Source organism: Ambystoma mexicanum, chromosome 7p (genome assembly GCF_040938575.1).
Source record: "Ambystoma mexicanum isolate Mex_15411 chromosome 7p, UKY_AmexF1_1, whole genome shotgun sequence".
Taxonomy (NCBI): Eukaryota; Metazoa; Chordata; class Amphibia; order Caudata; family Ambystomatidae; genus Ambystoma; species Ambystoma mexicanum.
In genome coordinates this window covers 656393648-656416704 of record NC_090939.1, presented here as the reverse complement: position 1 = coordinate 656416704, position 23057 = coordinate 656393648, and positions in this window count along the sequence as shown.

Sequence of the window (23057 nt, the reverse complement as noted above, 5' to 3'; positions counted from 1 at the left end):
ACAAAATGTAAGTTTGAAATGCAAATAAAAATCGTTACCCCTCAAAAACATTCTTTTTCCATGTGTTTAGTACAACTTGGGGGTTTAAAAAGCCTCCTGCCACGCCCCGCCTACCGCCACGCCCACATTTACTTTTCGGCCCACTACAGCCCTCATGTAAGGTACTTTCGGCCCTCTGTCAAAATCAGTTTGCACCCCTGGTGTAAGGAAAGGCTTGGTATCATTAATGAAGAGCGACATAAATGAGACACAGTTCAAGGGTGTTTATTGAATTTCAATGGGTTGGATGAATGACTATCTAACCCTAAATCTAAAGATGAGAGCAAGCTACGACCATCAATAATAATAAGGCAGTCCTAGTGGAGTCTGCCAAAATAAAAGGGCCTATACTAATAAGCCTATTGCAAATCCTTAATTCTAAATGCAAAATGGTGTGGGATAACAATGTACGTAAAAGAAAAGTGTTCAAGAAATTATATGTCAGGATAGTTGAGCAGTTGGCTTCTCTTCCCCACGTTTTCAGCACGGGGCAAGGCAGCACATGCAGGCTTCGCACACACTCTGGCTTCTTGGCCATGAGGTACGAGTTCAACACAAAGGCATCAGGGCCGTCCACCAAAGTCTCTCTCGCAATGATACTATCTTATTGCAGAGGGCCTGATGTAGCAAACAAAACACAAAAGTTCCTTTCCTTTCTCAGGATTCTCACATTATTATTTTTTTTTTTTTAAACGTATTTTATTAACATTTAAGTATAGGTAACATTTAACAAAAAATGAGGTGATAAACAAACAAACAAAACAGTCTTCATTAGGAGTTGTGGTATCTTCAGTGTCTATACAAGGGCAGAGGCAGGTGAATTTGTGAGTTCGGGTGTCGAGGTTGGGGCAAGTTGGGCGTCTTTGGAAGTTTTAGGTGAACCTCTTCCTGGCATGATGTTGCTTCTGGTGTTCCCTTCAGGAGGGTTTGTGGTCTGCAGTAAAGGGCACATCTCTTAGGAGGGCCTTCCACGATTCGAGGGTGTTGTTTGCTTCATCTGTTCCATAGTTGGCCCCTTCCTGCCATGCTCTGGTCTCTGCCTCGGACCACCTCTCTAGTTCCTTAATCCAACGCTCATATCTCAGGCCCCCTGGGGACTTCCAGGCCATAGCTATAGTTCTTTTCACAAGGATGCAGGATAGGTCCATCAGTTTGACTACGTGTCTGTATTTGCTTATTTTCGGCTGAGCTCCTAATAAGCAGACTTTCGGGTCCCACTCATATCTGGTTATGCCAGCAGTTGTGCAGGTCTGCCTAACTCTGGACCAGAGTGTCTTTACCCTGTTGCAGGTCCAAAACATGTGGATCATGTCGGCTGTGTCGCTGCCGCACCAGGGGCAATTCGGTGAGACTTTCCTGTTGAATTTAGCCACTCGCTGTGGGGTCATGTACGTCCTGTATAAGGTGTTCAGTTGTATCTGCCTGAACCTGGCGTTGTGGGACACCTCTTTTGGGTATAATAAAATTCTTTCCCATTCTTTGTCGGTTAGTGTGATGCCAAGGTCCATTTCCCATCTCTCCTTGAGTGCTATGCCTTTGGGGTTAGGTTTGTCCATCAATTGGCTGTAGAGCCGGGTTACCGGTTTCCATCTGTCCGCTAGCTCGTACATCTCCTGTAATAACGGGTCCGGAGTGGGTTCCTCGGGCCAACTGTCTCATTTGCTTCTGGCCGCTGGAGAGTCCTTCACCCTCCTGCATCGATTCAAAGTCTCTGAATTTGTCCTCTTCGAACATGTCACCCCATACATAGATCCTGGCACTCTCCCAGCTTCTTGCTACCCTCAAATCCGTCGTGGGTTTACATGCATCCGCTAGGATGGGAGAGTTGGGTGAGTACGGATGGCTCAATTGTAGAATGGAGCGAGTTCTGGTCCAGATCTGTCTTCCTAATTTCGCTATCATGGGGACACTCTGTGTCTGCTTGAGGGGGTTCCAGAGTACTTCCTTTGGGAAGAGATTGGAGGGTATTTGTCTCAGTAGCGCAGATTCATTATTTTGTTCGTCTTGAAGCCACCTTGTCACGTGGCTGAGCTGTGCACCTAAGTAGTACATCTGAAAGTCGGGGAGTTGTATTCCGCCTTCTTTGTGCCGTAGCGTGAGGACTGAGAGGGGTAGTTTGTGTCTGGAAGGGCCCCATAGGAAGTCTTGGATTAATATTTCAAGTGTCTTGAAGAAGGTGGGGCAGATATAGTAACAGATGTTCGTGAAGAAGTATAGGAAGCGGGGGAGAATTATCATTTTTGTAATGGACGCCCGACCCATCATTGCAAGTGGTAGTTTTGACCAGAATTTCACAGAGTTGCAGAGTCCCTTCAGCGCCATTTCGGTGTTGTGGTTGTGTGTGAGTTCTGGGGTGTGATGGATGTTTATTCACAGGTATCGGAATGCTTCGGGTTGCCATTTTAACCCCACTACTCGTAAATCAGTTTTTGCTAGGCGTCTGAGTCTTGCCAGTGGGAATGCACAGGATTTTGATCTGCTAAACTTGATTCCTGAGTATAGTGCGTAGTTGTTGAGGAAGTCTAGTGTGACTTGTGCATTTATTTGTGGGTCCTTCACATACAAGAGTACATTGTCGGTGTACAGGGATATTATGGAGTGTTGGTCGCCCAGTTTAATTCTTGCGTCGAAGAACTGTTGTCTAAAATAGATGGCAACTGGTTCCAGGCCCAAGATGTATAGCATCGGCGATAGCGGGCACCCTTGCCTAGTGCCTCTCTGGAGCTCCCAGGGCTTCGAGATCATCCCTCCAGTTTTCACTCTTGCCATTGGTGAGTTGTAGAGCACCTTGATCCATCTCACAAAACCCTCTCCAAATCCAAACTCCCTCAGCACCTCGACCAACCATTCCCAGAATATGGAGTCGAAGGCCTTGACAGCGTCGAGTGAGAGTACCGCAAGATCCTCGTCTCTCGCGGCGGTCTCCGCCATAGTGTGTTGAAGTCTTCTTAGGTTGGCCGTGGTGTTGCATCCCGGGACAAAGCCATTTTGGTCGTCGTGAATCAGGGTTCCCACCACCTTTGCAAGTCTGTTGGCTAGGATAGTGGTTAGGATCTTACTGTCATAGTTCAGCATTGCTAATAGGCGGTATGAATCGCAGTCCGTGGGCGGTTTGTTGGGCTTAAGCATGGGGATTATGATTGTTTCTTTCATAGTGTTAGGGAGTATCCCTACTTCGTATGCCTCTGTGTAGACCTCATGTAGTATCGGAGTAATGATGTCCTCGTAAGCTTTGTAAAATTCAGGCGGGAGGCCGTCACTGCCAGGAGTCTTACAGGTGGCCAGCGACCTGATAGCTTCCTTAACATCCTCCGTAGTGATCTCCATTTCCAAAGCTTCTCTCTGTTCCTCAGATAGTCTCGGTAGCCCAATCTCATCCAGGGTGTTCTTGATTTCCTCTCTAGATATTTGCCTATTGTGAGTGTATAGTTTCAGTAGAACTCCGCTAAGGCGTTGTTGATATCTTGTTGGGTCCTGCATGTTGTCCCGTTTTCAGTTATGATCTCTGTAGGAGTGTGTCTTGGTTGTTCTCGTTTGCATAACCAGGCTAGTATCCTGCCTGGTTTATCGGCTTCTTTGTGGGTTTTGGCTGTGTATGTTGCAAAGTCAAATTTGGCTAGCCTGTCCCAGGTTGTGCGACATTCTTCGCAAATTTCTTGTAGGGTCTTTTCCATTTCCGGGGTGGCGATAGTGCATGCCTTGAGGCGTTTTATTTCAGCTTCTCGTTCTTCTAGGGCTGCCGTAAGGTGTTTCCAGATGCCTCCAGCGCCCGCTATCACCTCTCCTCTTATCACCACCTTCATCGCCTCCCAAAGCGTGCTCCAGGTTGATACAGAACCTTTATTATTGTCTATGTAGTCCTCAAGTTTATTGCCAAGGGCTTCCCTGAATTCTCGATCCGTGAGGGCTGCGGTAGGCATTTTCCATGTCAGGATCGGTGGTCTGGGTCCCCTTAATTTCCATTCCATAATTAATGGTGAATGATCGGAGATTGATCTGCCTAGGTATGCTGTTGTGTCTACCATTGAGGTTTGCTCTCTGTTGATGAACAGATAATCGATCCTTGTGTGAATCTTGTGAGGGGCCGAGTAATATGAGTAGCTTCTTTTTGTTGTTCTCTCCAAATGTCTACCAAGTCGAGGTGATCAAGCGCTTCGTTGAGTGCTTGAGTGGCGGTGTTTCTCGGTTGCTGGGGGGGTGTGGATCTGTCTATGTTTCCGTTTCTGTAGCAGTTAAAGTCGCCAGCCCATATGAAGGTGCCTTCCCTGTGATGCGTCATTCTGGCACTGAGAATTTTAAGGTGTGAGGGAATTCCATGTTGTGGAAAGTAGGAGTTCACTATACAGACCACCGTATGTTCAATGGTTCCCCATATTATTAGATACCTGCCTTCAGGGTCTGCCTCCGAGCCCAGTAGGCAGAATGGCACGTTCAGGTTCACCCACGTGAAAACTCCTCGAGCATAGCTAGAGTAGGGTGCTCCTTTTGCGGTGCCTCCCCACCGCTCAGCTAACTTGGACGAGGAATCCTTCAATAGGTGGGTCTCTTGGAGTAGTGCAATGGATACCTTCTTTCTGCGGAGATAGGATTGGATCCTATTCCTTCTCAAGTATGATCCCATACCACGTACATTCCAAGTCATCACTTTCAATTGTGTCGCCATTGGGATGGAGTGTTGGATTCCGTGCATCTGCCCTTTCCTGTGGTTCTCATCGGCTGTTGATCGTCCTCGGTGGTTCCCAAATCTCGGTTCTTAGTTTTGGTTTTGCTTGTGATCTGCGGTGGTCTTGCCCTCTGCCTTGTTGGTTGCGCTAGTGTGAAGACTGTGTAACTAGAATAACATTTAACAAAACTGGAACTGGTGCGCCCAGCGACTGCGTTTTTCTCGCGGTGCTCAGGAGCTCTCGCGCCGTCAGGTCCCATCCGGGTATCAGGCTCGAGCGGGGTCGGGCAGGCAACTGGCCTGTCCTGGTCTGTTCGTGGGGGCTGGATCCTGTGCCTGGTGTGAGGCCAAGCGAGGGCCGCATCTGTTTGATAAATAGTAGTGTAGGTTACCTGCTTGGTTGTCGTAGGGTAGTGGTGCGGTATGCGCTTATGTGTCAAGTGTGTAGATAAGTGGATTTCCTCATTTGCTCTTGGGAGAGGTGTCCCCGTCTTCTGCTAGATTGTTGTCTTCCATCCACATATTGGCAGCCGCTGGGGACTAAAGGAAGATTGCACGGCCCTTGTGGATGACCTTTAGTCTCGGTGGATAGAGTAACATATATTTTAGGTTCAGTTGCCGGAGTCTGACCTTGATGGGTACGAATGAGTTTCTCTCCCTTTGCACCTTTGGGGTATAGTCTGGGTAGACAGAGATTTTAGCGTTGCCATGATCGATGGGGCCTTCTTCCCTGGAGTGCCTCAATATGGTTTCTCGGTCTTGGAAATTAAGTATTTTGGCGATTATCAGGCGAGGGTGGGATCCTGGGGGGGGTTTCTTCTGGAGGGACCTATGTGCCCTTTCAACTGCAAAGCCTTGTGTGAGCTTTACGGCACCTACTTCTTGTTGTAGGAAGGCCTCTACGTAAGCTGTTGGATTCGGGCCTTCGTCGCCTTCTGGCACTCCCAGTATCCTGATGTTGCCCCGTCTGGCACGTCCCTCGGCTTCCTCGGCTCTGGCCTCGAGGATGGCGACCTGCCTTTCAAGGTCTGCGACTTTGGATTTCAGTTCGACTGTTTCTTCCGTCGTCTCTTTTATGGCCGATTCGGAGTTTGTCACCCTTTCTGTTAAATTTCTAGCATCCTGGCGCATCAGTTGGATGTCTGATCTGAATGTGTCTATTCTGGAATCTATGAATGTGCGCAGCGATGCTATGGCTTCTAGTACTTGGGTTTGATTTTCGGCGGAATCAGCACCCTTTGATTGTGCGGGTTCTGGAGTGTGGAGGTGTGGGGTGGCTGAGTTTTTTGACTTGGTGGTGACGTACGTGTCCATTGTGGAGGGTTTCGGCTTGCTCCTGGAGGACATGTTAAAGTCTTGGTGCTTTAGCGCTGGGCCTGTCTGGTGAGATTCGTGCCTCAGTTCTCGCTTATGGCCCTTATACTGGTGATTCGAATAGCCCCCTTAGTCTGGTGGCCTGCCCCCCAGGTCTCCTCACCTCAATGACTTTGGCTCAGCTCTCCACGGGACTCGGCAACGTAGTGGTCTCGTTGATGGCAGGGAGCTGATGCTGTGTCTCCTCGCGGTTTCCCCCTCACTTCTCGGGCTTCCGCGGTCAGACTCGGGAAGAGAGCCGTGTCCGGTCGTCCGATGCCCGGTGCGTTTCGTATTGTAAGGGGCGGTGAAGCGCAGCGGTCTTCAGTGCGTGCCTCGACGCGGTCTTGGCGCCTCTCTCCTCCTGCGGGCGCTGCGGCGAGAATAGATGACTGCCTGGTCTCGAGTTGGTGCGGCGTCATGGAGCGGTCGCCATTTTAGGTGCCGGAGGGGACGGGGGTGGGGCAGAACGGGTGGGATTGTGGACGTTCTGCGTCCCGATTTCTTATCGGAGGCACTGCTTCTTGATGAGGATTGGTTTCCGCACCACCGTGGTCCGATGTGGCCCCGGAGGTATGCCTGCTTACGGCGAAAAAGGATCAAGATGCGGCGTCTCAGCCGGAGCTCGGCGCCTCAGCCTTTGTCCACCATGAGCTCCAGGCCATGCCCCGGATTCTCACATTCATACGTTCAAGATTGGTCTCCCTCCTTCGTGCTCGGACCACGGGTTCCCCTTGTCAAGGCTCAGATCCCTTTTCTACAATGGTCACCAGTCACTATTTGGTCTCCCTCATCCGGGCTCAGACCATGGATCCCCCTCGTCCGGGCTCAGATCGCTTTTCCACAATGTTCACAATTTGGTCTCCCTCATCCGGTCTCGGACCATGGATCCCCCTCTTCCAGGTTCAGTTCCCTTTTGACATCAGAATCGAAGACTTTTGAATGTGCAATGGGTTTTGTCCAAACTGTCAAAGGACTACCTCGATTACTTTGCACAATTATACTTTACAACAATCTTCTACTTTCGTTTCCCTTCATATCAGTATACCGTACAGAGACCTTCGATTGAGCATATTCACAGTCCCGGACCGCTCTGTGAATAGTATCATATCCTTTCTTTCAAGTTCAAATATTCACCAGCAATTTAGCCTTACTCACGTCTTTCATCACACAAGTTTTACAATGTTTGTTCTCAACTACAATGTTGCAAATGCTCCCAAATCTCTATGCCAGTCTTTTGTCAGTTTCAATAACTCACCGGTTGGGGTTAGAGTTCTTCAAACTTTGCTCTGGTTTAATGTCGGAGTCAAGAAGCTCATTGATACAGTTACAATGTCTCCCCAATTCTAACGTTCACCAGGGAGGGTTAGTTGATAACCTTGTAGCACGATAACTGTTCCTTTCTCTTGCAGTTGGGCTGGCAAACGCAACCTTCGTGGTGTCGAGCAGAAAACATACTTTCGCACAACGGGCCTCTCAGTGTCCAGCTCCTGATTCTCTTCCTTGTGCTTTCTGCTCTACTGTGCCTTGCTCGCCACCGCTCTGGAGGAACAGCCTCCTCTCGTGCTTCACCTTGTGCTTGACTCCTCAGGGGTCTCTCTCAGTTGGGCTCAGACTTCTCCTTCACCGTTCTCAAAATAAATGTTTTGGACTTCAAGTCCCAGAGTGCACCAGTGTTCAAATGGGATTTCTCCTGAGGTCAGGGTGTCCCCATCTGCCCCTCAAGGGCCTGGGTCTTTGAGTCTGACCCAGGGGAGGAGTTCTGGGTTGGATAATGTGAGGCAGCCTCAACTGCCACTGGGTTAGCCTTTTGGATGCATAAGTTCCCCACCACACTGCAGCCTCTCTTGCTGTGCTTACAGGCTCAGCGTTCTGGCAGTCCTTCCCATTCCAAGCCTTCCAGGGTTGCTCTGGCTTTATGCTTCCTTCAGCATCCCCAACTCGCTCAGTGTGTGCCTGGGTGTCTGATCTGTTATACTCTTTAAAGAGTTGATTGGAGTCAGGTGTGAGTAATTGCCCCTCCCTGCCTGACTCTACCTGACCTCATTATTGGGACAACATGGAGACTGTCCATAGAAATCCATTGCCCATGGATTCCCATGGGTTATCCTCATGACTCCCATCTGCCTCATCTTTGTCCCAGTAGTTGGACTTCTAGAGTGGAAGTAGGGTTTGTGGGAACTGTAGTTTTCCTGAGGGATCATGGAAAAACCATGTAGGTTTTTGTCAGGAGGAAGGGGTTATATGTATGGTGGTGGTGAATGGATTTTCTATTGGGTTCTTGTGATTGTATAGATGATTTTAATTTCCCTGGTTGTTTTTTCCTTTTTCTTACAGCAAAGTATTGGGGTATGATGGGAATGCTGACAATATCCCATGACAACTGAGGGGATGTCGGGTAGGGGTGTATCCGAATGGGAGGAATATCATGTCTTGCCTGGGGGCGTGTCTCCCATAGTTCCCAAGGCCCACCTGCCCAGGTGATCCTCCCTCGCTCGTCCGTCCCCAGGGTTGGGATTCAAGAGTGATGGCCCTCCCCTGGCCACCTGAACAAAGGATCCCTGGGAAAAGCCTTGGAGAAATGCCTCAGGTTTCTCACAATGGGCAACCTCATTTGTACCCCAATTTTAAATTCTCCCTTGTGGTAAAGCACTTCTGCTGCACCCATATGTTGACACCCTGTGTTCTGATTGATCGTTGATGACCCATCAACTAAGAGTATGTCTGCCTCCTCTAGGTGCTCTTGCTGAAACTCTGTGTCCGCCTCAATTTTATCCAAGTATGTAGCGCAATCATGCGTGTAATCTTCTTTATTAAGTGGTAATGCTATGCACGTTGCTGGATTCACAAGATGGCAACTCACAATTTGGATAGCGGGATTTGTCAATATGACCTCATACCATGAAGCTAGTTGGGTAGTTAGTGTAGAGTTTGATTTGTCCAATATGGAAAACACTGCATGCGCTACATAGAGGATCACTGTACATCCCATTGTAATCATCGCTGATTTCTGTATTGTGAATGCCACTGCTGCAAGTAACTGTTCACATGGAAAGTATCCCTGCATTACTGAATCCAAGGGACTGCTATAATAGGACAAAGGTTTGTGGCCTTGTGGTTTCTTCTGAGTGAAGACAGCCATCATCACTTGGCATAAGAGTGTGCTGTGAGGGGCCAGGAATGAGAGGCGGACACAAGGGATTGATAGTTTTGATCAAAGACTTTTTCTAAAATAAAAGGGGTTGGGGAAATGCCCCATGTACTAGAGGTGTTTCCTCTACCTAAAACCAAAACTAAAGGTCAATATCAGAATGTCCAAAGCGATACCTTCCTGTGTCCGAAGTAATATTCTGGTCCCAACACTCTAACAAAATAATCGCTATGGTGAAATGGGTAATGTCTTTGGCCTTGTGTCGTTTTCAAATGTTCAAAAGGAAAATGCGCAACGCCAACACAACAGCTCCAGAAGGACAGAGTTCCTTCTTCCAGAAGGTGGTTCCCTTCCCATGTATTTCTCTTCCTTCTGTTGTATGTTCAAGGTATAATTTCCTTGAGTTTCTCTTAATCCAAAAACCAACTGTCCCACAAAAACAACTTGGCTCTTTATCTTTATCTTGTTAGGATACCTGGTGTACTCCTCTGCCAGGTTTCAACTTTTATTTCTCCTTGGTTTCACACAGCCTTTGGCTAGTCCTGATACATCCTTCTCAGGACCCCTTTAGCTGATGTATTTCTTATTCACTGTTCTTTTTGCCCATGCTTGTTGTGTGTTCCTACTAGGACATTCTGATGTGAACTCACTTGCATTTGCCGGGTATACTGTCCTGCCAAGGCTTTCTTTCAACACACTTGCAACTGCTTGATATCCTTTCCTGCCAGGGATTTCTTTAATGCACACACTTGCAGCTTTACTTTGTCTGGTGTACCCTCTTTCCAGGGCTTTTTGCATGTGTGCTCTACACACACTTTCAAATGTAACATATCATTGTGTACGTATATCTAACATTGTAACTGACTGGTACACTATCCTGCCAGTGTTTTTCTTCAATGTGTATTTCATACACTCACAAAATGCAGTCTCTTGCTTGTTGTATCCTCACCCCTGAGGGTCGGATGAGGGACCCGCACTCACTCCTGCATGCACGCACGCACACCGGACACACATGCAAGGACGACGCGGGATGCGTTGTTGCCTGGTCCGCGTCCCGGCGGGAACTGCCGCACGGGCGCCGTTTATTCCTCTGCGCATGCGCGGCCGGGAACGAGGCTCGCACATGCGCTGCACACTACGGGGATGTCACATCGCTTTTTGTTTGCTTTCCCTTTTAACAAAAGGCTCAGAGTTTCCTTCTCTTTCAAATACTTTATTTTTATCCTTTACATTTATTCTCCTTCACCATATCTGTCAATACACCCGAGTGTCCCTGCTTCCCTTTCAGGGACTCACCAGCTCTCGCTGCCCTACTTCACTCTTCCCACGGTCAGCTGGTGACAGTCATTTGGCTTCTCTTCCTCTCTTGCCGCCTTTGGTCCTCTGCCAATACGCCTCTTGTTGTTCCTGCTGGGCTCTTCTGCTTCGTGTTAGGATTCGGGCAAAAGAAGTGCTGCCGCTCCGCACCAGCAAACACCCAGGAGCCTTGTGTTGGCTTCTGGTGTTCCCGAAGTGTGTCGCCTCTTGCTGTCAGCTTTCCTCTTCTGTCTTCTTGAGCCGGATGTCTCCACAACACACTTTACAGCCCCACGGTCTCTCGGTCCATCCCGGAAGAAGCAGCTTTCTTCCTCCGGCAGCATGCCCCAGTTAGCTGTTGCTGCGATTAAAATCTCCCGGCTACATGTATGTGCTCACATCAACTAGAGCGCAGCCCATACTCTTGATCTTTTCCGCTCTGCATTACTCGGTTAATTTTCCTCATTCCAGTATTCTTGCAGTCATGGGAATTTAAGTCCATTCTTAATGTTTTCATTGTAGAGTTTGGGTAAGTGTTCTCAGAAGTCTTTAAAGGCAAGTTTGCTCTGAATAACTTGTAGGTAGTCAGAGAAGACATTTTCATGAGTCTTAGAGAGTAAGTTACATCTTGATGGCTCATGTGCAGATCTTGTCAAAAGGTCTTCAGTACCTTTCCTTGGTCGATGAGGGGAGGTGTAACAACATACCATTAAGGCATTGGTTATGGATGGGGCATACTCAAGAGAGGAAGGGGAATACCATGCCTTTTTCGATGGTGCCCTGCTACTCCTCCAGAGGTTGTCTCTCCCCATGTGATCCTCCCTCATATAGCCACCTAGGGTCAGGATCGGGTAGCAGCTGCTGTCCCCTGGTGTCACACTCATCTGTGTCTCTGCGGGAGCGATGAGTCTTGGCTTTTTTCCCTGTATGTTCACTACACAACCTGGTACGGCAAGTCTGCCTGGTAATGAAAGGGTAAGGACATCAAGATACAGGACTGATTTCACCACTAGACCCCCTCCCACTTTTCCCTTTGAGTAGAGGAGGTTTGCCTAGAGTTTTCTCTGGCTCACTTTAAGGATTAGTTGGGCGAGCTCTCGATCCTGCTATTGGCAGGGGCACAATTCTTCAGAGGCAGGTGGTCCAGTGGCCCCGCTTGTGGGTCTTTCCCTTGTGTTTGTAAATGGGTTTAGAGGCTTCCTGCGTTCCGTGTTGAGTCGCTGTTCCGAATTCACAGCGGTTTCCCCCGGAATGCTGCTGAGGATGCGTGATGAACCAGTTACTTCCCTGGTACTCCAGAGCTGACTGGTTTAGCAGGTAGGTGTCTTTTGTTCCAGCCGGGTAAATTGTTATAGTTGGGCGAATGCTGCTATTCAGGTAAGTATCATTCAGGCTTTCCCTCAACGTTCAAGGAAGCGGGGCATGGCGTGAAGCGTGACTAATTTTTGTTTGTATTTTACAGGTGAACCCAAGTTTGTGAGAAAAAAGAAGGAGCGTGCACGATCTGGCGGTTTATAGTTCAGGTGAGATGCATTGCGTTGGACTGACACTGGAGTCTGCAAATACACGAGCGCTACCTGACTTTCTTGTCCTTTCTCTTCACAGGAGCTGCTGACCGTCGTGCGGTGATCCGGAGAGACGATCCGAAGACTGGAGATGGTCCGATGACTGAAGCTGGTCCGATGACTGAAGCTGGTTCGATGACTGGAGATAATCCAATGACTGGAGATGATCTGATAACTGAAGCTGGTCCGATGACTGGAGCTGAGACCGCGCGTACGTGAGTTGGAAATATTTCCCAAAGACAGGAGCGCGGTGAGTGTGTTGCTTGCTAAGCTTACAGAAAACAACACGAAGCACTGAATAGTGTTGGGGCATGGCTTATAAAGCCAGCCACGCCCAACAACTAGAGCGCAGAGGTAGTTCAGTATATTTCCTCAATGGCCACAGGAAATTAACAGGAAGTGGGCAGGAACTGAACAGGAAGTGGTTATACCCTGAACCCCAACAGACATGAAACAAGGAGGCATGATTACAAGGATGCTTGAGAAGGAGGTCATGAGCTTAAGAGTGTATGTGCCTAGCCTGCCAGGCCCTGATTCATCTTGCCCCAGCCAGGCACCCAGTATTCATGACACCTAGCCACATGTGGAGAGGTCACCCCTGGGAAAGGAGTGATGACACCATCATATTCAATACAGTGCGAATAAATAAAAATCTGTTTATAATTTGGCGTTGCCAGAATGGGGGCAGTGCTAAGTGCCTCTTTTAATTCTCTGAATGAATCAATCATCTCCTGGGTCCAGACCAAGGGGCCATTGCCTTCTGTGCTTGCCTCAAACTGTGAAGAATGGGCTTAGTACACATGTAATAATCAAATACCAAAAACCTACAATAGCTGCACAATCCCTGGATGTGCTAGGTGTGGGGTGTGCTGTATTGCTGCTGTCTTTTCTGGGGTGACCCCCCACCCTCTGCTGATATTATCTGTCCTAAGCACACTACTTCATTTTGACAATATTGCAGATGGTCCTTGTCCACCTTGAATACCTTTTGTGCCAATAGGGTAATCAAATCCTCCCTACATTGGTCCTCTGTTGAACTGCACACCAAAATATCATCAACATACTGTATCACTGTGCTATGCATCTGTAAATTACTCAACTCCATTTGTAACACCCTGTTAAAAATACTCTGGGATTCACAATACCCTTGTGGTAAATTTATGTGTTGGGACCTGGTGCTGCGTAGGTAAACACAGTGAGATACTGTGAGTCTGGATGTAATGGAATCGAAAATAATGCGTTCTTTGTCAATCACTGTAAAATGGCCTACTTCAGTGGGGATGTTACACAAGATGGTGGCGGATTCGGTACCACCGGAAACTTTGCCTTCACTATGTTATTCAATGGGCGAGATCCTGGATCATACTCCACAACCCCACCTTAGCTTTTTTGACAAGGTAGATGGCGGTGTTACATGGGGATTCTGAAGTCTTGATAATGTCCTGTCGCAACAGGGCCAATATGGTTTGATGTATTCCCTTGTCTGCCTCTCTTGGCAGGGGGTGCTGCTTTACCTGGGGTAATATTGCCCCTTCCTTTAGCTTTATGCGGTCTGCCCCTGCCCCTTTCAACAAACCTACATCGTTGGGGCCACTGGTCCATATTCTCTGGGAGCCCAAATTGAGAATCTCTGTCTTCTCATCGTTAAGGCAGAGGCTGTTCAAGGCCTTCCAGTTTTGGACAACAGTATACATTTTATTGATGGTCAGTGTGTCTTGGTCATAGTTCCCTGTGATTGGTATTAGGATCTGGTAGTCATGTGCTAAGTTGGTGTAGATGACACCCATGTCGTCTAGTGCCGAGAAGAGGAGCTTTGTATACGCATTATATAGGTTTGGTGAAAGGCATGATCCTTGGGGTACCCCGATGGGGACTGATATAGGATCAGCAGCATTTTTGCTGATGGACACTCTAGATGTGTGATCAGTAAAGAAGGATTTCACCCAAAGGGTGGCATTTTTAGAGAAACCGAAGTCATTAGCTAGGGTGGTACATAGTTGTCATGATCTACAAGTTCAAATGCTGCAGATAAGTCTAACAGCAATAGTATACGTAGGGCCTCATTACACGGAATGCGGTAAACCATGGTGCTATTAGCATTTTTCGCTTGTCATTTGCCATCTTGTTCTTTAGCCTTGTTCCTGGCCTGACAGTTGTGGCTACTTCTGTTAGCTTGTTAACTTGTACTCTAAGCATAAGAACGCTTCACTGGACCCCAGAGACCCTACCTACATTGTTTCCTGCTTCAAAGATTCTGTGGAACGTTTACCTGAACTATTGTGCAAAAGGCCCCAGACAACTTAGGGCTGGGCAATTTAAGTTAGGAATCATTCTCCGTGGACCTTGAGTGCATAATACCAATCTTTCCTTTCCTTTGCAGGAGTTTGTGATATGTATTATGCCCTCTAATATGTGAATGTATATATGTATCTATTCTTAATAGTGTTATGTGATAACTTTACTTTCCAGTAGTCCATTTTCTACAGTGTGTTTTGGCCAATAAATAATAATTGTATTTTTATACATCCTGTCTAAGAGTAATCTATGATTCCCATTTCCCATTGTTTGAACTCTATGTGGACCCCTTACAAGCTCACCACCTCTGAAGAACTTAACCTCGACTGCCTGTCACTGCTACCTGAAATAGTTTGGCTACAGGTCCCCAGAGTTGTCCTGTCACAATATAGATTGGCCTTCTATACATCTATGCACCAGGCCAGAGTATAGAAAATCAGTCTTAACAGTTTGTGTCAATGTGATGCCCATAATTTGGGTCTGCTGGGGGACCTCTCTCAACTCTACCGTCAACTGTCATTGGATACATATTTGAAATATGAGCTCACCCTTCTACTTATAGGGCCTCATTACGACCCAGGCGCTAATGGGTTAACGGCGGCGTAAAAGGCTTTGGCGCCGTTAACCTATTAGCGCCTAATTACGAGGTCCCTTTTCGGGACCCGACCTTAACGGCTGGTTTCACCAGCCGTTAAAATAGGGACCCGCAAAGGGACCTTGGTGCTAAGTACGGTGCAGCAATTTGCAGCACCGTAGTTAGCGCCTTCCCCATTCCCATTGAGCCCTAAGGGGCAAAAATGGGAATGGGGAAGGGCCATGGCGGCATGGGGAATTACCGCCCCGCCAACCTCGGAATGGGGTTAATAGCACCATGGTCCTCCGCCTGGGTCGTAATGAGGCCCATAGTCTGCAAAGTTTGTCATCTGTCAAATCTGTCAAAAGCTTTGTTGGGTCAATACACAGAACTATGCTCTGCTCGTCATCTGTCCCTTGTAACAGTGCAATGTCCTTCCTTGTGAGTGCTGCTTCTAAGTGTATGGTGATTTTCCTATGTACTGCTGATCAAAATAGAAATTCAGTGTGTAGTCAAAACGTGTGATGTTTAATCGGTGGCACCCATCTCAACACCTGTAACCCGTACAAGAATGGTTTGGTGGTGCAATGGTACACCTCGCAGAATGATGTGTGCACAAAATGCTTGTATGAATGCTGCAACCCACTTGTAATACATGTATGATGTGGAGCACACAATGTCTTTCTCTGTGACTGAAATGGTCATGTTTAATTTGCTCATAATATCTCTCCCTAATATATTGATGGGTGTGCCCTTTGAATATAACAGCAGTGCTACAATTTGTTGTTTGCCTATGGTAAGGGGCAACTCTTCGTTTATAGGAACCGTTACTATAGCCCCAGAGGATCCCTGCATGCCTGCTTGTTCCGACAGGGGAAAGATACTCACCTTAATACAGGACTGGGAAGCTCCCCAGGTCGACCAAAAACGAGAACTCTTTCTGGCCTATCGTCACTACTACCACTGGTTCCTCGGGGTATGCAGTTACCAAAAGGACTGGGTGCATCAGGGCTCCCTGTGAGCTGGCCTATTGGGTATTCATGGTTGACCCTGGGAATGGAAAGGGGTTCCCTCCAAAAACTGCCATCCCTGTATAGAAGGTACTACATTATGTGCTGATAAGTTGCTGTCCCATTGTTGTGTTGGTGCGTGTACTTGCACCTGGGCCTGTAGGGCAGTCGGCTGTGACTGCTGGGGAACCTCCTGTGGTTGTATAACTGTATGTGGTACCTGGGAGACACCCAGTTTGCTACAGTATTCCTGTGAATGCTGTTTGGATCTGCATGGGCTGCATCTGTTGCTGTGGTATTTATATCTGAGCCTGGGGGGCTGCATGGGGGTCTGGTACATGGGGGCCCACCTTGGCCATACGATGTTTGCGGCATTCCCTTACATTCCCGTACAAAGTGTCCTATCTGACCACAAAGAAAACATGGTCCCATACTCCTTGGTCGTGGCCCTCCATATCTGTATCCCACCCCCCTACCTCTCAGTGAATACCACCTCCCTTGTTGGTAAAATCCACCCTGCTGACCATACACCCCCTGTGAGTAATATCCTCCCTGTTGGGGAAACACTCCTGGTTGAGCATACCCTCTCCCCTGTGGATGATAACATTGTGGCTGGCCATATCCTGCAGGTGCTTGTAACTGAGTGATCCCTATAGATGCTTGTGGCTGGGCCATTCACCTTGCTGGGTGGGCTCTGGCTGTCCTGGTGTAACATTTGTTAATACCGCTCCTTCCGGGCTGAGTTTAGCCAACTTTTTCTGTACTAATTTTGCTTCAGACTTTACAGCATTATGTGTGGAGTTCTTATCCTTATCTGGATGTGCTTTACAAAAGTGTACTATGTGCGCTTGTATCTCAGGCCAACCTTTTGATTCTATCCCCACCACCTTCTTTAATGCTTTCTGTACGTGCATGGAAAGTACCCTAATCAATATGTGGAAAAAAGCAGAAATATTTGCATCCCAGCTGTGTTGTGTCTCTAGTGTCTGCATCTCTTGTATCTGTTGGATGTATTGTGCAGGGACTTGATTTTGTTTGCATCAAAATAGCCTGCATGACTGAGGTATCTGGGTACATTGTCAGCAATACCTTCCACATGTGCGCTCAGCAATTAGTAAATGGCTCGCCATCCTGTGCATTGCTACTTAGAGTCACCACAACATATCCTGCCTTCTCCCAAATGTTGTATGCCTGTTAGCCCATCAAAGTGCTGAATAAACTCTTCGTATCACCCAACGGCAGGTTAATCCCTGCTGTTTCCTTTTCTAAGCCATAAATCCACTTGCATGTCCCCTGTGAGGAATGGCAATCTATACAGCAAGTTGTCCATAGAGGCCCAGGGTACATACCGGGGTCTGCCTCCACCCTTCTGCAGTAGGGGCAGCTGTGCCTTTCACGGTACTCACGGCTGCCATCTTCCCGATCCTACCCTGGAATATCTGGGACCAATCCCTTCTGCTATCTCATTCCCTCTCCCTCTCTCTTTCCTTTTCCCTCCTTCTTCTTCCCTTTTCCTTTTCCTCTCCCATTCCTTCCCATCCTTATCGTCCCAGATCCACCAGCTCCTCTTAAGTCTCTCCTCGTCCTCATCACTCTCCATTGCCCCACCGTCATCGTCAGGGGACTCACTATCTTCCGCACCTCCTCCTGGGAGGTCGGCCTCTGGGGAACTTTTTACTGTACAATTTGAAAAAACCAATTTCCCGACGCCCATTCGTCTGGGGTTATTGTAGTGCTTTGCTCCTCCTCCCTCTTCCGCGCTGCCCTTTCTACCGCCTTCTCTGCTTCTTTTAACACATCCTCTATCTGTCAATGTGCGCCTTCTTCTATTTCGATAAGTGGCATGTTTTTACTTGAGTCTGTGGGACTGTGTGTCATAATACCGGTGGTCCCTGAGTGACTCCCTTCCCTTCTCTTCCTTACTCCCCCATCGGTGTCTTCCGCTGGAGGTACTTGATGCAGGTTAGTATATCCCACTGCTGGTTGGAAAGTGGGATAGCGCCTGTATCAGGGTTGTTGGGGTGGTCAGGAAAGGCCCCAATGAATAAGAGGGGTTCATGTTGTGAGTTCCATATTTGTCACTTTGGGTGTGGCGAAGTTGGGGCATTGTTGCAATTTTATAAGTATCCAGTGTAGTTAAATGTGAACGGGATGTGTGTGAAGGCATCATGAAGTAAGACACAGACAACAGAATCAAATTGGTACTCAAAAGTTTTATTTAACTTAAAAGTCAGGATGGAGTAAAGGCTAACTTGCTCTACCTAATGAACACTAAGGAGAGCCAGAATCAAAAGTATATCTGTGTCCAAAACCTATACTTGCCCTCGCAATTAACTTTATATAATGTGCAGGGATGTCAGCAGCAAAATGAAGAGTGATCAAAAATTGAGTTCTGAGCTTCTTCCAGCTCTTAGCTTGTACTTAGCTTCCCCTTCCGAAAATTCAACATAGTTCCCACAGTCTCAGGGTTCCCTTTCCCAAGAGTTCAACGCAGTTCACAAAGTTTCGGGGTTCCCTTCCCCAAGAATTCAACACAGTTAAAAAAGGGTGTTGGGGTTCCCTTCCCCAAGAGTTAAAATCCTCTAGCTTTCAATATCAGTTCAAAGCTTTCAAAACCAGTACCAGTTGTCATAACTTACGTGTCTGAAATCAGGTTGCCTGGATAGGAGTACCGACTGGGACCTTCTGGTTGGGATTTCAATTCAACAACCACAATAAGAACCCAATAAGGGTCTCCTCAAGGAGAGCGGCCTTTCTTTTGAGACACTGTGCTGCCTGTAGGATAAACGGGCACCACCGCAATTAAAATGAAAGAGCAGGGTACTACCAGTACATGCCAGGCTGGGAGAAGGAGAAAAAAGAAAGAACCATTGTTTACCAGAATTTCCAGATGTGAAACAACAATTCAGCCCATTGAGACAATACGAATACACTAACCTTGTTTTTGTATGTAGAGTGACAATACTGTGTGAAGGAGAAGAAGGTGTGAGTAGGATAATTCCAGATGGAAGAAGAGGACAGAACCAGTGGAAGGTGTTAGTAATTAGTGGGAGCTAGCCCCGACGGAACGAGGATGCACTACCTCAATTAAATCTGTAGTACTTGGTAACCACTGCATAGCGTCCAAAATCCATATACCAAGTAATTAGTTCCTGATGGGTTAATGATTGTCCAGAATCCACTCATAGTAAAACTCTTCTTAAAGTACACAGAAAACCAAAACAAAGCAACAAACAAGGTGCCAGGCACTAATATAAGTTCAATTTCAATCTGTATGACAGGCCGTGATCGATTCTTCTTCAGAGCAGGGAAGTAAGAGATCAGATCAAAAAGGAGTCCTTGGAGAAAGCCGTGGTCGGTTACCTTATGAGCAATCAGGTAAGGAGCAATCCGGGAAACAATCTGAAAACAAGCCGAAGGCAGCAAATCGCGGGATGTTTTTTTGCAGTGTTTTTTACCGCAGACTTTTCAACACAAAAACTCATCGAATTTTTTATTTTTTATTGTTGGGGCGTCCCTCGCTCCAAACACTCCATCCACTTATATTTTTTATATGATCCCGAACACCCACACCCCAAATATATATTATTCCAACTATCCCAAAAAATTAGATGAGTTTTTTTCAGTTAAATAATTTGCGGTAAAAAACCCTGCGAAAACACATCCTGCGATGAAAGGACGTTATACCGTCAGCAACATAGGCAAGGAGGCAGACAAACAGACAATAGAAGCAGTAACAGGAGTCCGGAAACAGCAACAAACCAAAAATTACTCTTAGGCAAGTGTATATGAAAAATATCTATACATTTATTGTCGGCCAGACCAATTAGACACAAGTAACTTTGGCAATGAGAAAAACAGTTATCACACACATCCTTATACTATACAATATATATACAACACAGTTCCTAATGCAATTTCAGTGAACAGAAATAACCACCAACCTGTGAAGAGAGGTTTAAGTTAGCACACAAATGGCATTAAGTCATTCTTCATTCCCTAACTTTCAAGTCCAACACTAAGAACTGGGGAGCATTATGCTCAACAGTACAGTTGTGCATAAAAATGTATGATCGCGCTGATGAACAAACAGAGGGTCTTCTTGTATGGGCTGTAGCAAGTCAGGAAGGGGCGATGAAGAATTGGTTCCCACTATTCGAGTAGGCCTTGCCCTTAGCGGCAAATCAGTGTTCAAAAGGGGAGAATAGCTAGGGAGCGCAGGCTAACACAGCCAAGTTCAAATACCTTTAAGGGATACTCGTGCGTAAAAATGATCGGCTGTGCCAGGGGGCCACCAGTAAATTATGCAAGTACTCATCGACCCACGGCACAGTCTAGATCAAATTTTACGAGTTAAGTCGAGGTGTCAGAATTCCTCTTCACCGATTTGACCCCGAAGTGTAGAAGAAGAACTCTTCCCACCAATGTATCCCTCTGAATGTAGTAAATACACATACAAAGGGATCAATCAATTGAAAGATTGGATATCCCACCGAGACCACGTGGCTGTAGAAAGAAAAGCACAATTAGTGGCAGTTATACTGAAGACTGTAGACAACAATTAAATCCTAGTTCCACACTAACACTAACCTGACTAGGAGTAACAGGCTTGGAAGAAATACCACGGTCAGATTTTAGGGTGAGATCCAATAGATATTCTGCAAAAGAATTAACCACTGTGATCCAACAATTCACTAAGAACAGATGACCAAAGTGAATATAACGTAAATAAGCTTACCCGGGAAAATCCACAAACGGATCACAAGAACTAACGAATCTGTATCACCAGCTGATACACCAGCAAGAACAAATAATCAGAGGAACACAGACCTCTGAACTGCCACCAAATGTCAGTGAACAACAAAAGGTCTATATATTGCTGCAGAGACTGTTCTTTCTCTCGTGTGAAGCAAACACTGCTCAGGCTTCACTTAATACTGTGGATGTATCTTTGATTCCCGCGTTGCAGCGGATGCTGTTCCATGGAGCAGTGGAGGCTGTCCCATGACGCAGCGGAGGCTGTCCCACGGCGCAGCAGAGGCTGTCCCACGGTGCAGCAGAGGCTGTCCCGCGGTGCAGCAGATGCTGTCTCACGACGCAGCTGAGGCTGTTTCAAAACTTGTAGAACACAAGAACAGAATCCACACAAAATACAAGTGCCTGATAAGGTACTTGAAAGTCAAGAAAAAAATGAAATGAAGTCACTAACCAAAAAGGAATCCTTAACGATCCGGGTCAAAAAATCATGCGGGCAGTAACACAACAAATCAAGGGTGAGTATCAAGACGTAATCCAGGGACGTAAGGTAGAGTTCATAACCAAGGTAGACAGAGTTAAATGCCAAAACAGACAAGGGTAATCCAAAAGCCAAGTGAAGTCCAAAGTCCAGGTCAAAACACGAGAAAGCTGTAGAATACGAAGAAACAAGAACCTAACGCCAAAATGCTTAATCAGAAGCACTGAGCACCTGAGGAGGTGTGGCTAAATAGTCAAGATCACCTGATCAACGTTGTGATTTCAGACGAACGTTACCCCTCCTTAGCAGTGAGTCATCTAGTTTTCACAGCAACCTCCAGTCGCCGCTACGAGTAGCGTTTTGTGTAAATAAACCCCGTCGTCCAAGGACTCTCATTTGGTTTCTCTTTCTTGCTATTTTTGCTGCCTGAGGCACACGTGAACCGTCTCGCAACCGCCTATGCCTGACACGAGGTCACTAGTAGATTGGAGTCCTGCAGTTTTGCAGTGCTCTGGATCTCAGTGGCTGCAGTGGAGAACGATCATCCGTGATGGGACAGTTGCCTTTTCTCAGCTTCCGAAGGAGGTATGAAGAAAATTCTGATGCAGCTGGCTTCAGGGCACAGGTGAGCAGAACAGCAGAGGAACTATAGTGACCGTCAGCACCAGGTAGAGACACAGGAATCGTGGATGCGGGCAGCGTTACACAGTCTCCTAAATCGGGACCCAGCGGACATAAGCCTGTGAAATTAGGTGGTAGAATGCATGGCACCACAAACAATCGTTGTCCCAAGTCTCGGGTCTGCACTTTAGATGCCAGCGATGCTGCGGATTATTCCAAAGTAGAGCTGGACAGTTTGCTGGATGGCTCAGGAACACTTCCGAAGTTGTTCCCACTACTCCAAAGGGGCGAAGCGCCTTGGCTGGCCTTCTTGATCAAAGAAGAAAGCAGGAGTCCGATGGGACAGCAGAGGGCAAAGGGCACCAAAACCTTCCAAACAGTCTCCAGCGGTTTCACAAATCTGTTTCTTCATGTAGTAGACGTGGCTCCTTCTGTACTTCGGTGACAACACAGGTGATTGACCTGGAATGGCTGCAGATGCCCTTCTCTTAACCAAGATCAGCTTTGCACCAAAATCGAGGACTTCCAATAGAAGATCTGCTCTCTTGCAGGCATCCTAGACGTGGACCAATCATGGCTCACGGTGGTATCAGTCATTCAGGCCCTCCAGACATGGGCACCAGTAGTGTGAATTGGGACTAGACAGTCCCAGCCGTCTTCCTGTGCACACATACGTGATAGGCAGAAGTCTGTGAAAGAGATTGGTTTTCGTGGGAGGCTGCATGCCCAAATAAGGAAAACACAGGTTACTCGACCTGGGTGAAGGCAAGGGACAAATTGGCCATGGGACAGATCAAAAGACTTTGTGGCTCTGCTATTTTCGGACCTGGCCACAGTCTTGAGCCAAAAGCGGTAAACAAGGTTTAACTCAGTAAAAAGAAGTAAAACATTATGAAAAATAACTGCTGCCACCAGTTCATCCCAGGCACACTCGTACACTCACCAGAAAATCCTTTGAGGATGTCTAGGGCAATAAAACAAAATGGGACCCCAGTGCACGGTACTGAAAGGTACATTGTGCACTATTAAGGGAAACATAGTTTCCGAGTACTGACAGACTGAATGACGTGTCAGTTTCCACATAACAAGTGAGCAAAAAGCCCAGGGGAGTCCAGCTGAAGTCTGGGCTCCTTTGGAAAAAGTCAGGTTAGGATAGCCAAACAAAAGCAAACAGTTTAGGGGGGGGTCCATATCTGGAGGGAAAATAGCACATAAAGGAAATATTTTCTAACACAAAATCTATAGGATTTTGCT